Genomic DNA, 13,348 nt, shown 5'->3' with positions numbered 1-13,348 from the left:
GAGTTGGACCTGGACTAGTACTAGGAGTGTATGTGGGGCTGGGCGGATTTCTCTAACCTTAACATATAGAAATTACCAGCAGCAAGAAAGTTATAGAGGATCAGCTGCCCTGGCCGTCGGCAGCTTCATAGTTAACAATATGGAATCATCTTTGCTGCAAAATTGTTGTGCCTACTGGTTAAGTCTTGGGTTTTTATATACTATTAATTAACTTCAGTGCAGTAACAGAACACACTACCTGAGTATGGGCCCTATACCCAAGCAGCATGCCAGCCACAATGCATAGGTAGTATTTAACAGAAATCATCTAGTGTACTGACTTAGGGCTAAGTGTTGCCAGATACAGAAAACAATAAAGCAGTACAAGAAACTGCACACGTTACACTGCAGTAATTGCTGTGGACCTGGATAATTAAACCTATGTAACATACACATTCTCATATAACTGTACTATACCCCTGACCAACTTTAGGTAATTAAATCTTCTAGATATTGTCATGTCGCACCAAACATTGTACATCTAAAATCTATACTACATCTATATTAACAGTCAATTCTCCCCCAAGCAGGAGGGTCTGACCCTAGGCAAATTATTTAGTTCAGTACTAGTTAGAAGGCAGGCATGTAAATAAAATGTGGTAGGTCTAGATGTTATCAGTTCAAGCATACCCACTTAAAATATTTTATAAGATTTGAGAAGTATATAATAAGAATAAAACAATAAGTATTAAGACTAGCTATACAAGCAGGTATAATAACAAAAACATATCAATCATGTATATATGGGCCGGTAGTAACCAGGCTTCAATAGGCTTTCTCCACACCTAGATAATGATGATGTTTCATCAGAACTAAAACCATAGATATTTTACAGGGGAATTCTGGTTTGAATATATCAAGAGCAGGTATATGGTTGCAAATTAATAGAGCAAAATACAATACGATAGGGCTATAACATATCATAGTCTGGCCATGTAGTGTCGTCCTAATAGCATAAGGTTTGGGAGATGATGATATCAAGAGTTAATCTCTAAACAAAATTTATGAGGGTTAAGCTTAGACCAGTGCTAGGTATGTAAATAAAAATATACAGTTATCTCTATAGCTTAAAAATAATAATCACCAACAGGAGGAAAAAGTAGCTTATGTCAGTGTGCTATACCCTAAATACAGTGAATAGTATAAAACATGCTATCTCCGGGACTATAACAACATTTCTAACATTGAGTATTATACGTTAAGTTATAAGTCTCAGAACAGTATCTGTAGGCAAGTGAGAAAACAAGAAAGTCGCATTTTATACCTAGGGAAAAACTGGTGATATTGAACTTGCCCTAAAGAAATCTGTACAGTAAAAGAAAAAGTTTGCAATGTACGTAACAACAAGAATAAAAAAATCCGTTTTAGCCCTGAACCATGGGCAGTGAAAAAAGTCTCTGTAATAAAAGTTTAGGTAATGTGAACTTATGTAAATGTATTATGTCCCAAGATGGCGCAGCACCAATTTACTTTTATTATCTAATTTGTTTCATTCTTTAGATATCCCTTGTTTAAGAAATAGCAATGCACATGGGTGAGCCAATCACATGAGGCATTTATGCGCAGCCACCAATCAGCAGCTACTGAGCCTATCTAGATATGTGTTTAAACAAAAGATATCAAGAGAATGAAGCAAATTAGATAATTAAAGTAAATTGGAAAGTTGTTTAAAATTGCATGCCCTGTCTAAATCACGAAATAAATTTTTTGGGTTTCATATCCCTTTAAGATAGGGAAATTGTAATTTTAATATAAAATTAGGGGGCATTAGGTTTAGGGGTTACTAGTTTAAATTAGTTTATTGTGATGTGGGGGGCTTTTGGTTTAGGGGTTAATAGTTTAATTTAGTATATTTTGTTGTGGGGGGCTTGCGGTTTAGGGGTTAATAGGTTTATTATAGTGGCGGCGGTGGCGGGGAGCGGCGGAATAGGGGTTAATAAATTTTAATAACTTTATTTAGGTGTTGGCGATGTCGGGGGCGGCAGATTAGGGGTGTTTAGATGTGGTTTTTATGTTAGGCTGTTAAATGTAACTTTCTTTCCCCATAGACATCAATGGGGCTGCGTTACGGAGCTTTTCATTCTTCAATCGCAGGTGTTAGTTCTTTTTCTATCACTCTCTCCCCATTGATGTCTATATGGAAAGCGTGCACGAGCACGTCAAAACAGCGCTTGTATTTTGTGCGGTATGGAGCTCAACCCAACCATATCGCACACACAAGCCGGCTGTTTGAAAACTTGTAATAGCAGCGCTATGGAGGGTGAAATAACGCGACTTTTGTTGCGTTCGTTAAATACCCTCTATCGTGCATAACTTATAATCTACCTGAATGTAAATTAAGAGGCAAGGAAAATGTTTTTATTGCTAGAGTTTACATTAATTTCTTACTAAAACATATACAATTAATGGATATTCAAAATATTAACTCTTCTTCACTTTCGAAATCAAATTTTTACACTGGCCCCCTCTCTTTAGTTTCTGTCAAAATGCTTTGAGCCAGCAGCATCTTTATAAAAAATAATAGGTTTTTATTTTCCTTGACTTCTGTGAGTAGTTTTTGCCAATAACGAAGAATGAAATCTGCACCACGCGTTTCTTTTTTATTTAACCCTTTCAATGTGCATGACAAGTTGTTCTGTAGGCACATGATGAGCCCTTAATGTCATGCAGGGGGATCGTCGCTCAAATACTGTTTTTGGTGATCATTGGTGGCCTAGTGGGCAGCACTCACAGGCTTCATTGGAATGCTTGTAATGTCACCACGTACACATGTGGTGATGTCACAAAAAGGTCTGAACAAGGATGCATACCTGTAGTTGCAAGGGAAGTGGATGGGTGGAGGATTTTCAGACCCTTCAATCTCAGTTCCCTAAGCAGCTACAAACCTCCTCATTTGAAAGAGAATCTTCTGCTCTTTCAAATGGTTGATGCAATAAAAAAATCTGGTATGTCTAGAGACCTCTAATTAAAAATATTTTATAGTAGAGAAGTCCCCCTCTCTAATTGAGCCTCTCTAATCTATATTATAACCCTGAAAGCCCTTATGAGCCCCTATTTCACATGTGGTTACCCTTGATTACAATGTAGTCAGGAGATCACAGTAACAGCAGTGGTCACCTGGCCAGTTTCAATATAAGATTCTAAAATCTAAACAAAAATATACAATTTTTTTTTACATTTTTTTGCCGCAGCTATCACACATGCCATGAAATATAAATATAATAATGGTATATTGTGAATCAGCTGGGCCTGCTGGAAATAAAATAAATATATAATTTGTGTGGGTCACTTACTGAAATTTGACTTAAAACAGGGTTTAGATGTAGGTAGCAAAAAAAGCTTAAAATGGGCTCAGCACTGGGCTGTTAGAAAGGCTTAGCAGTGAAAGGGTTAATATCTATGAAGAAGAGAAATTGGGAGAAAGTACCTAGTAATTGATTGGTAGATTGTGAATGCCTAATAACTTCCTGCTATTTTGTAAACCCTTGTTTCTCAACTTGTAACCCCTGGGGTTATCTGGAACATTGGAAAGGGGTAACTCAGTCGCTTACCGTTTTATATTGTTTTCCCCTGATGCAACTAAAGTAAACAATCAATGTATTATAAAAAAAAGCTGTGTTTGTCATTTCTACCTTCAAGAAGTCCTAATAGGTCAGATTGTATTTCCCTGTCTGAGCTGGTCAGCTACTTACTCCACCTGACTCACTCAACTGTACTCAAGCCGGGAAATCCTTAGAATATGGATGGTTATTTGAGGGCTGGAGTTGAGAAACTGACATAAAATTTGTCACAGGGAAAGTGCAAGGGAAAGAGTATAGTACTGTGAAAAGGTGCCAAATAAACACGGCTACAGTAAATTAATACAAGGAAATATGCCGTTATAAAGTGTTCTGTAACACCATGAATAGAGCGTGACAGGCTGTGTATGTGATAAAGATAGATATAGAAATGTGGTAACATCACTTCCCTCAGCACGAGCTAGATTACAAGTGGCGCTCTAATGTCTGCGCGTGTGCAATATTAGAATACCGCGGGCGCATTTATTTGCGAACGTATTGCATGTTGAAAGTAAATGCGTTGGCTCAAGCCCTATCAAATTTAACATGCGTCGGGTTAGCGTGAATGAAGATCTTGCATAAAGGGTTAGGGAGAAAAAGTTGCACCAAACACAACATAAATACATTAAAATAAACTGTTACACTTATATAAACTTTAAAAAATTAGTCATATAAATATTAATAAATATTTTTATAAGGGTCCAAAGGTATATGGTTTATGACCAGGGTTTAACTGTAAAGGGCTATAATATATATATGTGTGAATGTCTAAATAATAGTTCTATAATAATATTTAATAATGTGTTTTACTGTGAATTTATTGTAAATATTTCACATTCCAATATTTTTCACACACATTTTTTTTAAATTTTAAATAAATATATATATATGTATATACCTATACCTATATATCTATATATCTATATATCTTTTTTTTATATATATATATATATATATATATATATATATATATATATATATATATATATGGAAATCAGGAGACAGCACTCACTGGTCTTGACAATACTGGATTTATTCAGTGACGTTTCGGGGGAATACACCCCTTCATCAGACCAGAGTACATAGAATGAAGCAAACATTTATACTGTTCCATAAGACCCTCCCCCAGTGTGAAATTGCGCCAAAATTGTTGCCATGGCAACCACCAAGTGTCAACAAACCCCATACAAATGAAAAACAAATGAATTAAAAAAACAAAATATACCACAATATACCAAATAAGTGAACATTGCAACCATGTACATATACAGAGCAAGTGGGAATCATAATGAAAACGGTAGATACAATTAAAGATCAAACAGAATATCAATAGAAAAAAGTATTCAGCATAGATAGATGTTATGGATGGGCAGCAGTTAACAGGACCAATGAGCAATGCTTAGATTAAACATTTCATTACAGGCTTATACTGAGCAAGCAATATATAGATATACAGGGCATACTATCCCCATCATACAGGCAGGTAGACAAGATAGCGGAACGACTATAAGTAGAAATCACACTGCAGGCATACATTAGCATATATTAGCAGGGGGTGTCCAAGGTATATGTATGGGGCTTATCTCATTAGTATCAATGTAGCGCTGGCAGGAAGAGGGGCTATCAAGGCACATGAACATGGAGTAACCAGTAAAACACTCTATGCATACAGATAAGGAGAAGATAAATACCTGATGGGTTTAGAGGGATATAGCTCCGCGGAGAGTTGTGTGTGTTACCGGAGATACAATAAGCTTGGAGTACTGCACATGCGTATCGCAATTAAGCAACGCCCCTAAGGCTATCGCTATGTGAAAGTTAATTGGTTAGAGGAGACAAGCCCCTATGTTGTCAACAGGCAACAAACAGCTAAAGACAGCAGCAAGAGCAGCTGGAAAAAGAGATCACTGGATACGCATAGCCAGAGATTGTAAGGAACACCCTTACACGGTGTAAAAATTCATATGGGGAAAGTAAAAATAACTCATATGGGGAAAGTAAAAATAACTCATATGGGGAAAGTAAAAATAACTGATCTGCTATATATAGCACAGACACAGTCCCTAACACGGTCAAATGCAGGAATATTGAGCTAATCAATAGTTGGTAGATCCATTAGCACTGGATGGTAAACGGAAGAATTAATCAAGGGGGCATATTGTACAGAAGAGTACATGCACAGTGGATAAAAAAGTACATGTATAGTATATCAAAAAAGCAAATTTTGAGTTTACAAAAAGCCAAATTTGATTAAAAAATAAACAATTAACCTATTGTATTAAAACAAGGGTGGAAAAAGGCACACACAACACAACTCAATTGATCGCTATGTATACTCCAAATGCATAAAAAATACACAAAAGATATATATAAGATATAGTATGCGGTCATATCCAAATGTCCAATGGCTAAATACACAATGTAAGGCAACCTCCGTTATATGACACACCAAAAACATTTTTTAAACAGGTATTCATATAAACAAACCCAATAGATAGCAGGTATATACATAGACATAGAATTCAATGTCAAATGCCCACGTTTGGGTCTTAAGGATGAAACCAGGTAATCAATGTCCACAATATCCAAAAGCAATGGAGAACATCAGAAAGTAAAAAAATAAGTCAAATGATAAGTAAACCACAATTGTTTCTGTGAACTAACCACAGAGAGTAAACACAGTGTTTACAGGGAACAAAAAGGTGGTACCTGTGTCTTCTGATGTCACAAGAAGCAATGCCAGTCGATACTCATGTTAAGGCCGTGTGGGTGGACTGTGTTCAATTTATAAATCCATTCAGCCTCTCTACGGAGTAGTAGCTTGTCACGGTCCCCCCCGCGGTTTAGCGGTGGGATGTGGTCAATCAGCTTGAACCTAAGATCAGATACCGTGTGGCCCATCTCCAAAAAGTGCCTGGCAACGGGTTGGTCACTCTTCCCCTTATCGATGGCTGCTTGTATATAAGGGGAAGAGTGACCAACCCGTTGCCAGGCACTTTTTGGAGATGGGCCACACGCATATTTTAGATTTCAATGTTCTTCACATAGAAAAAAAAAGTAATTTTATTTATTAAATATATATATATTTATATATCTGATAATGTTAATGTAAAATATATATCTATACATGTATATCTATAGCAATATATATAATGTATATATATCTATATATATATTTAAAATAAGAATAGCATTTTCCTGTATGTGAAGAACATTGGAATGTGAAATATTAATAACTCCTGTGAAGTTAGTGCACGAGCTGTAAGTGTTAGTTTTTTCTTCTGCAATCTCCATTGACGTCTATGAAGAGAATAAGTTAGTGCGAAGTCCTGAAGTTAGCACTCATTGGGTTTCGCTTGCACGCAAAAGTTTTACTTTCAATGCAAAAAGATTACTTCTGGAGGTGTTAGCCCTCGAGCGAAAGTGCTGAATAGCACACCAATTGTAATCTAGCGCCATATGTTTTTGTTTTTTTTATAATTCAAGTGGCAATATTAAAGATCTATATGTATCTATATGTATCTATATCAGTATGTATCTATATAAGTATGTATCTATATCAGTATTTATCTATATGTATCTATATCAGTATGTATCTATATCAGTATGTATCTATATGTATCTATATCAGCATGTATCTATATAAGTATGTATCTATATCAGTATTTATCTATATGTATCTATATCAGTATGTATCTATATCAGTATGTATCTATATCAGTATGTGTCTATATCAGTATGTATCTATATCAGTATGTATCTATATGTATCTATATCAGTATGTATCTATATCAGTATGTATCTATATGTTTCTATATCAGCATGTATCTATATCAGTATGTATCTATATGTATCTATATCAGTATGTATCTATATCAGTATGTATCTATATGTATCTATATCAGCATGTATCTATATAAGTATGTATCTATATCCGTATTTATCTATATGTATCTATATCAGTATGTATCTATATCAGTATGTATCTATATCAGTATGTATCTATATCAGTATGTATCTATATGTATCTATATCAGTATGTATCTATATCAGTATGTATCTATATGTATCTATATCAGCATGTATCTATATAAGTATGTATCTATATCAGTATGTATCTATATGTATCTATATCAGTATGTATCTATATCAGTATGTATCTATATGTATCTATATCAGCATGTATCTATATCAGTTTGTCACATTCTAGGATGTGCACAATAGCCTTTTTTGTGTATTGCAGTTGGGGTACTTGCAGCAATAATGTATGCTTGTACGTGTACTCATATCTCTTTTTTTCCCCTTAGTATGTTCTACATTGCAACCCTTCAATTGTTTTATGTAATAATAAAGCGCATCATTATTACTAAGCTCCTACAAATGTAAAAATGAAAGTTAACTAAATGTTATTATCAATAGTGGGAATTATTTTTTTACTAACTCATCTGTAAAACTCACATGAACAAACATAGGATTGGCTTCAACACTCAACTAAACGTTTTTGTTTAATGATTTCTTGTAACCTTTACCACTGCCTTGAGGGTGTGCAATATTTTGCATTATAGTCTTTTGTAGTTTCTATTTCCTCAGTTCTTCTCTATGTGGCTATTCATTGTTTCCTGAAGGAGTTATGGCTGCAAACTGTGTTCTCAGCTGCAATAATACATCTGACACAGAGAAATATACTGTAAACTGGCATCAAGTGTCAGCCCCTCAGCAAGGAAGGGCACCTGATTCTACCTTTAGAACATGCCTCCCACATCTTCATCTGGAACTATTTGCTAGACTGGAATGCAGACCAGCAGGAGATAAGGTTGACAGATGTTTGCAAGAAGACAATACCATTATTACATTGTAAGGCAAATATTTTAATATAAATATGCCTTTAAGGCATAGAAGATCTTTACAGGCCAAATCATTCTGTTATGAGCTTTGTCCACTTGAGTTATGAAAGTTCAGGTTAGAAAAATAGAGACCTGCTAAATGAATAACAGGTGTTTTATAGCAAGGTTTGGTATACTTAAACAGTCATTAAGGGGGCATTCTAATGAAAAAATGGCATGCACTATTTTTACATTACTGACACTAGCTTCCTGCAGCCAGGGCCGCCATCAGGGGGTGACAGGGGTGACTCTTGTCAGGGGCCCAATGAGCCAGGGGGGCCCCATGAGGCAAGAACTAAAAAAAAATATATATTTTTTTTTTTAAATTTGGGCAGCCACCAGTGGGTGCTACAGCAGAGTGCTAATTGAGCATGGGAAATGTTATTGTAAGGAGTAAAGTATTAGCATTTGAGAGGATTTCTTAGTGTGCACTAAACCACTATGCGCAGTGTGAGACAGACTTGGCACTTTGTACAGTGTGTTTCTGAGTCAGACGGCAGATCACTTTCATTTGCAGAGGAGGTAGGACTTACTTAGCAAATGTTTTTTATTTCTTTGTGCAATTTTGGATTGTAACTTCAGTGTGGTAGTAGTTGTTTGGTGGGGCTAGGGGTCCATAAAAACACATTTTTTTTAGCAGCAGTGTATTTATGATTATTTTGACAATGCTGTAGAAATTCTATATTTAAAACCATGCAGAAATGTTTCCTCCTCAATGCACAAATGGTAGATGCCCTTTTGGCAAATATGCATTTTATATATATATATATATATATATATATATATATATATATATATATATATATATATATATATATATAACATTCCAGTTTACTGCCCCTTTATGCAAGGACTTTCCAGATGGAAGGAGGCATTTTATCTAAGATTTTTACATCTGCATAAAATGTTATACTCTCAGACTAAGATTGTTCAGTGTTTGAAAAACTGTTCAGTTTACACTACAGCTGACTTAATTTTGAAATACATACCAACAAGCCTAAATCCTGCATTTAACCAGATCTAATGGTATGAGTACCACAGCTTATGGTCCCACCAAGACCATATAGAGTACAGCATTTTCAAAATCCATAAGTACAGCTGACAGCTGGGAAAATTTGTACACTATATTTGAAGTGGTGCTCTTGGTTGGGGAAAATGGGGAAAAAACAAACAAACAAACAAACATATGTCAACCATTTAAAGGTACTTTTCTTCATCTAGCCATCTACCCAGCTCATTAATGTACAATTTTGAATTCACAGAATTATTTTTGTTTGCACATTTACAAATATGATTCTTTAAAAAGTGATCTCTTAATTTCTAAAAATTTTTTTTATCATGCATGTCACACACTGTTGATTTAGCGGATGCAAGGTGCATAAATGTTTCCTCTTGTGAGTGTGTCTGTGGGTGTCTGTGTTTATGTCTTTGTGCTTTGGTTTGTGCCTCTATGAGTGTGTATGTATTTTTTATCTGTGGGTCTCTCTGTGAGGGTGGGTGGGTATGTCTTTGTGCATTTTCTGTGGATGTCTGTGAGGGTGTGTGCATATGTCTTTGAGCTTTTTCTGTGGGTGTCTCTGTGAGGGAGTGTGTATGTTTGTCTTTGTGTATTTTCTCTGGATGCCTCTGTGAGGGTGGGTGTGTATGTCTGTGTTTTCTGTGGATGTCTCTGTGAGGGTGTGCGTATGTATGTACAGGGAGTGCAGAATTATTAGGCAAATGAGTATTTTGACCACATGATCCTCTTTATGCATGTTGTCTTACTCCAAGCTGTATAGGCTCGAAAGCCTACTACCAATTAAGCATATTAGGTGATGTGCATCTCTGTAATGAGAAGGGGTGTGGTCTAATGACATCAACACCCTATATCAGGTGTGCATAATTATTAGGCAACTTCCTTTCCTTTGGCAAAATGGGTCAAAAGAAGGACTTGACAGGCTCAGAAAAGTCAAAAATAGTGAGATATCTTGCAGAGGGATGCAGCACTCTTAAAATTGCAAAGCTTCTGAAGCGTGATCATCGAACAATCAAGCGTTTCATTCAAAATAGTCAACAGGGTCGCAAAAAGCGTGTGGAAAAACCAAGGCGCAAAATAACTGCCCATGAACTGAGAAAAGTCAAGCGTGCAGCTGCCAAGATGCCACTTGCCACCAGTTTGGCCATATTTCAGAGCTGCAACATCACTGGAGTGCCCAAAAGCAAAAGGTGTGCAATACTCAGAGACATGGCCAAGGTAAGAAAGGCTGAAAGACGACCACCACTGAACAAGACACACAAGCTGAAACGTCAAGACTGGGCCAAGAAATATCTCAAGACTGATTTTTCTAAGGTTTTATGGACTGATGAAATGAGAGTGAGTCTTAATGGGCCAGATGGATGGGCCCGTGGCTGGATTGGTAAAGGGCAGAGAGCTCCAGTCCGACTCAGACGCCAGCAAGGTGGAGGTGGAGTACTGGTTTGGGCTGGTATCATCAAAGATGAGCTTGTGGGGCCTTTTCGGGTTGAGGATGGAGTCAAGCTCAACTCCCAGTCCTACTGCCAGTTTCTGGAAGACACCTTCTTCAAGCAGTAGTACAGGAAGAAGTCTGCATCCTTCAAGAAAAACATGATTTTCATGCAGGACAATGCTCCATCACACGCAATGTTGATGGTGAACAGATCAAAACACTGACAGAATCCATGGATGGCAGGCTTTTGAGTGTCCTTGCAAAGAAAGGTGGCTATATTGGTCACTGATTTGTTTTTGTTTTGTTTTTGAATGTCAGAAATGTATATTTGTGAATGTTGAGATGTTATATTGGTTTCACTGGTAAAAATAAATAATTGAAATGGGTATATATTTGTTTTTTGTTAAGTTGCCTAATAATTATGCACAGTAATAGTCACCTGCACACACAGATATCCCCCTAAAATAGCTATAACTAAAAACTACTTCCAAAACTATTCAGCTTTGATATTAATGAGATTTTTGGGTTCATTGAGAACATGGTTGTTGTTCAATAATAAAATTAATCCTCAAAAATACAACTTGCCTAATAATTCTGCACTCCCTGTATGTCTGTGTTTTCTGTGGATGTCTCTGTGAGGGTGTGTGTTTTATGTGGGTGTCTCTGTGAGGGTGTGTGTATGTCTTTGTGTGTTTTCTGTGGATGTCTCAGTGAAAGTGTGTGTATGTATGTCTTTCTGTGCTTTTTATGTGGTTTTCTCTCTGTGTGTGTATGTCTTTGTGTGTTTTCTGTGGGTGTCTCTGTGTGTATGTCTTTGTGTGTTTTCTGAGGCTGTCTCTGTTGGTGTTTCCTTGGGTGTATGTGCAAATTTGAGTTTGTGTGTGTGTGTCCATTGACTGTTCCTTTTTAGGACATTCTGACCTTACTACTAATTATTCACATCTTTGTACAGACTTTGAGACTAACAAGACCTTTCCGGAAGTAACCAATCCACCATTTAACCTTTAAATTATTGTTTAGGCAGTTAAGGGCCCTTCCTTTCAACCACTGCATGCTGTTGTCATAATTTAGTTGTCATCTTCCTTTGCAAAAAAGATAATCAGAACTCCATATTTTGTTTTCTAAATCTCCTTTTTTTTTTACAAAACTGTAGTTTACCTCATTACTTGTCAGGTCAATGTAAACAAGTGCTAAGTGTCTGTTTGGGTGTCTGTGTCTGAGTGTGTTTCTTTGCGTGTCTGCTTGAGTGTCTATATGTGAATCCTTATGTATGAGTGTGTCTGTGTGTGTGTGTATGTTACTACCTTTACAACATTTTCAAGTTGAAATAGACAATTAAAAATAAAGTGCATATATACGTTTTAGTCACTTGGTCAAAAATTGCACATGTCAAAGGAGGGGGGGGGGGGCCTGATCAATGGTTGAGTCAGGGGCCCCAAAATTTCTAGTGGCGGCCCTGCCTGCAGCACCTGAGTAGAACATGGCTGGTGATTTAAAAAATGTGCAACTGATATTTCTAAATGGCTCACCACTTGTGCTTTGCAGTGGTACTTACCTATCTGCCTTTATTAAAGGGACACTAACCCAATTTTTTTCTTTTGTGATTTAGCTAGAGCATGCAATTTTAAGCAACTTTCTAATTTACTCCTACTATCAATTTTTCTTCGTTCTCTTGCTATTTTTATTTGAAAAAGAAGGCATCTAAGCTTTTTTTCTTGGTTCAGGACTCTAGACAGCACTTTTTTATTGGTGGATGAATTTATCCACCAATCAGCAAGGACAACCCAGGTTGTTCACCAAAAATGGGCCGGCATATAAACTAACATTCTTGCATTTCAAATAAAGATACCAAGAGAATACAGAGAATTTGATAATAGGAGTAAATTAGAAAATTGCTTAAAATGTCATGCTCTATCTGAATCACGAAAGAAAAAATTTGGGTTCAGTGTCCCTTTAAGGTTTAAACATACAGTCTGCATTTACATAGCTACAAATAATGAATTTAATGACGGTAAACTTTCCGCTTTATATGAACAGATACAGAGGGGCCGATTTTTCAAAGCGTCAATTTTGTTGCATTCGCTAGTGTCAATAAACTCGCCAGACATCGCTGCCACGAGTCTACATTCAACGACCTTATTTATCAGAAAGTTTGTCAAAACCACACGCGTCAAATGTGACGCGATGAGCATCGGACTGAGCATTAGACTGTTGATAAATAAGATAGTAAAGAGTGAGTATAAAGCGCCTAGAGGCTGGGTTATAACGGGCCCAATGTGCTAACAAGACCACAGTGTAAAAAAAGCCCTAATTGTGCATTATAATAACATAAAATCACCCATAATAGGGAATGGAATGTTAAAATCTTAATTTATTACAAATAATAATGACATAAAAAATATGTAAAACCAAACACAATACA

This window comes from Bombina bombina, chromosome 5 (assembly GCF_027579735.1).
Source record: "Bombina bombina isolate aBomBom1 chromosome 5, aBomBom1.pri, whole genome shotgun sequence".
Classification (NCBI taxonomy): Eukaryota; Metazoa; Chordata; class Amphibia; order Anura; family Bombinatoridae; genus Bombina; species Bombina bombina.
This window is presented reverse-complemented; position numbering follows the sequence as displayed.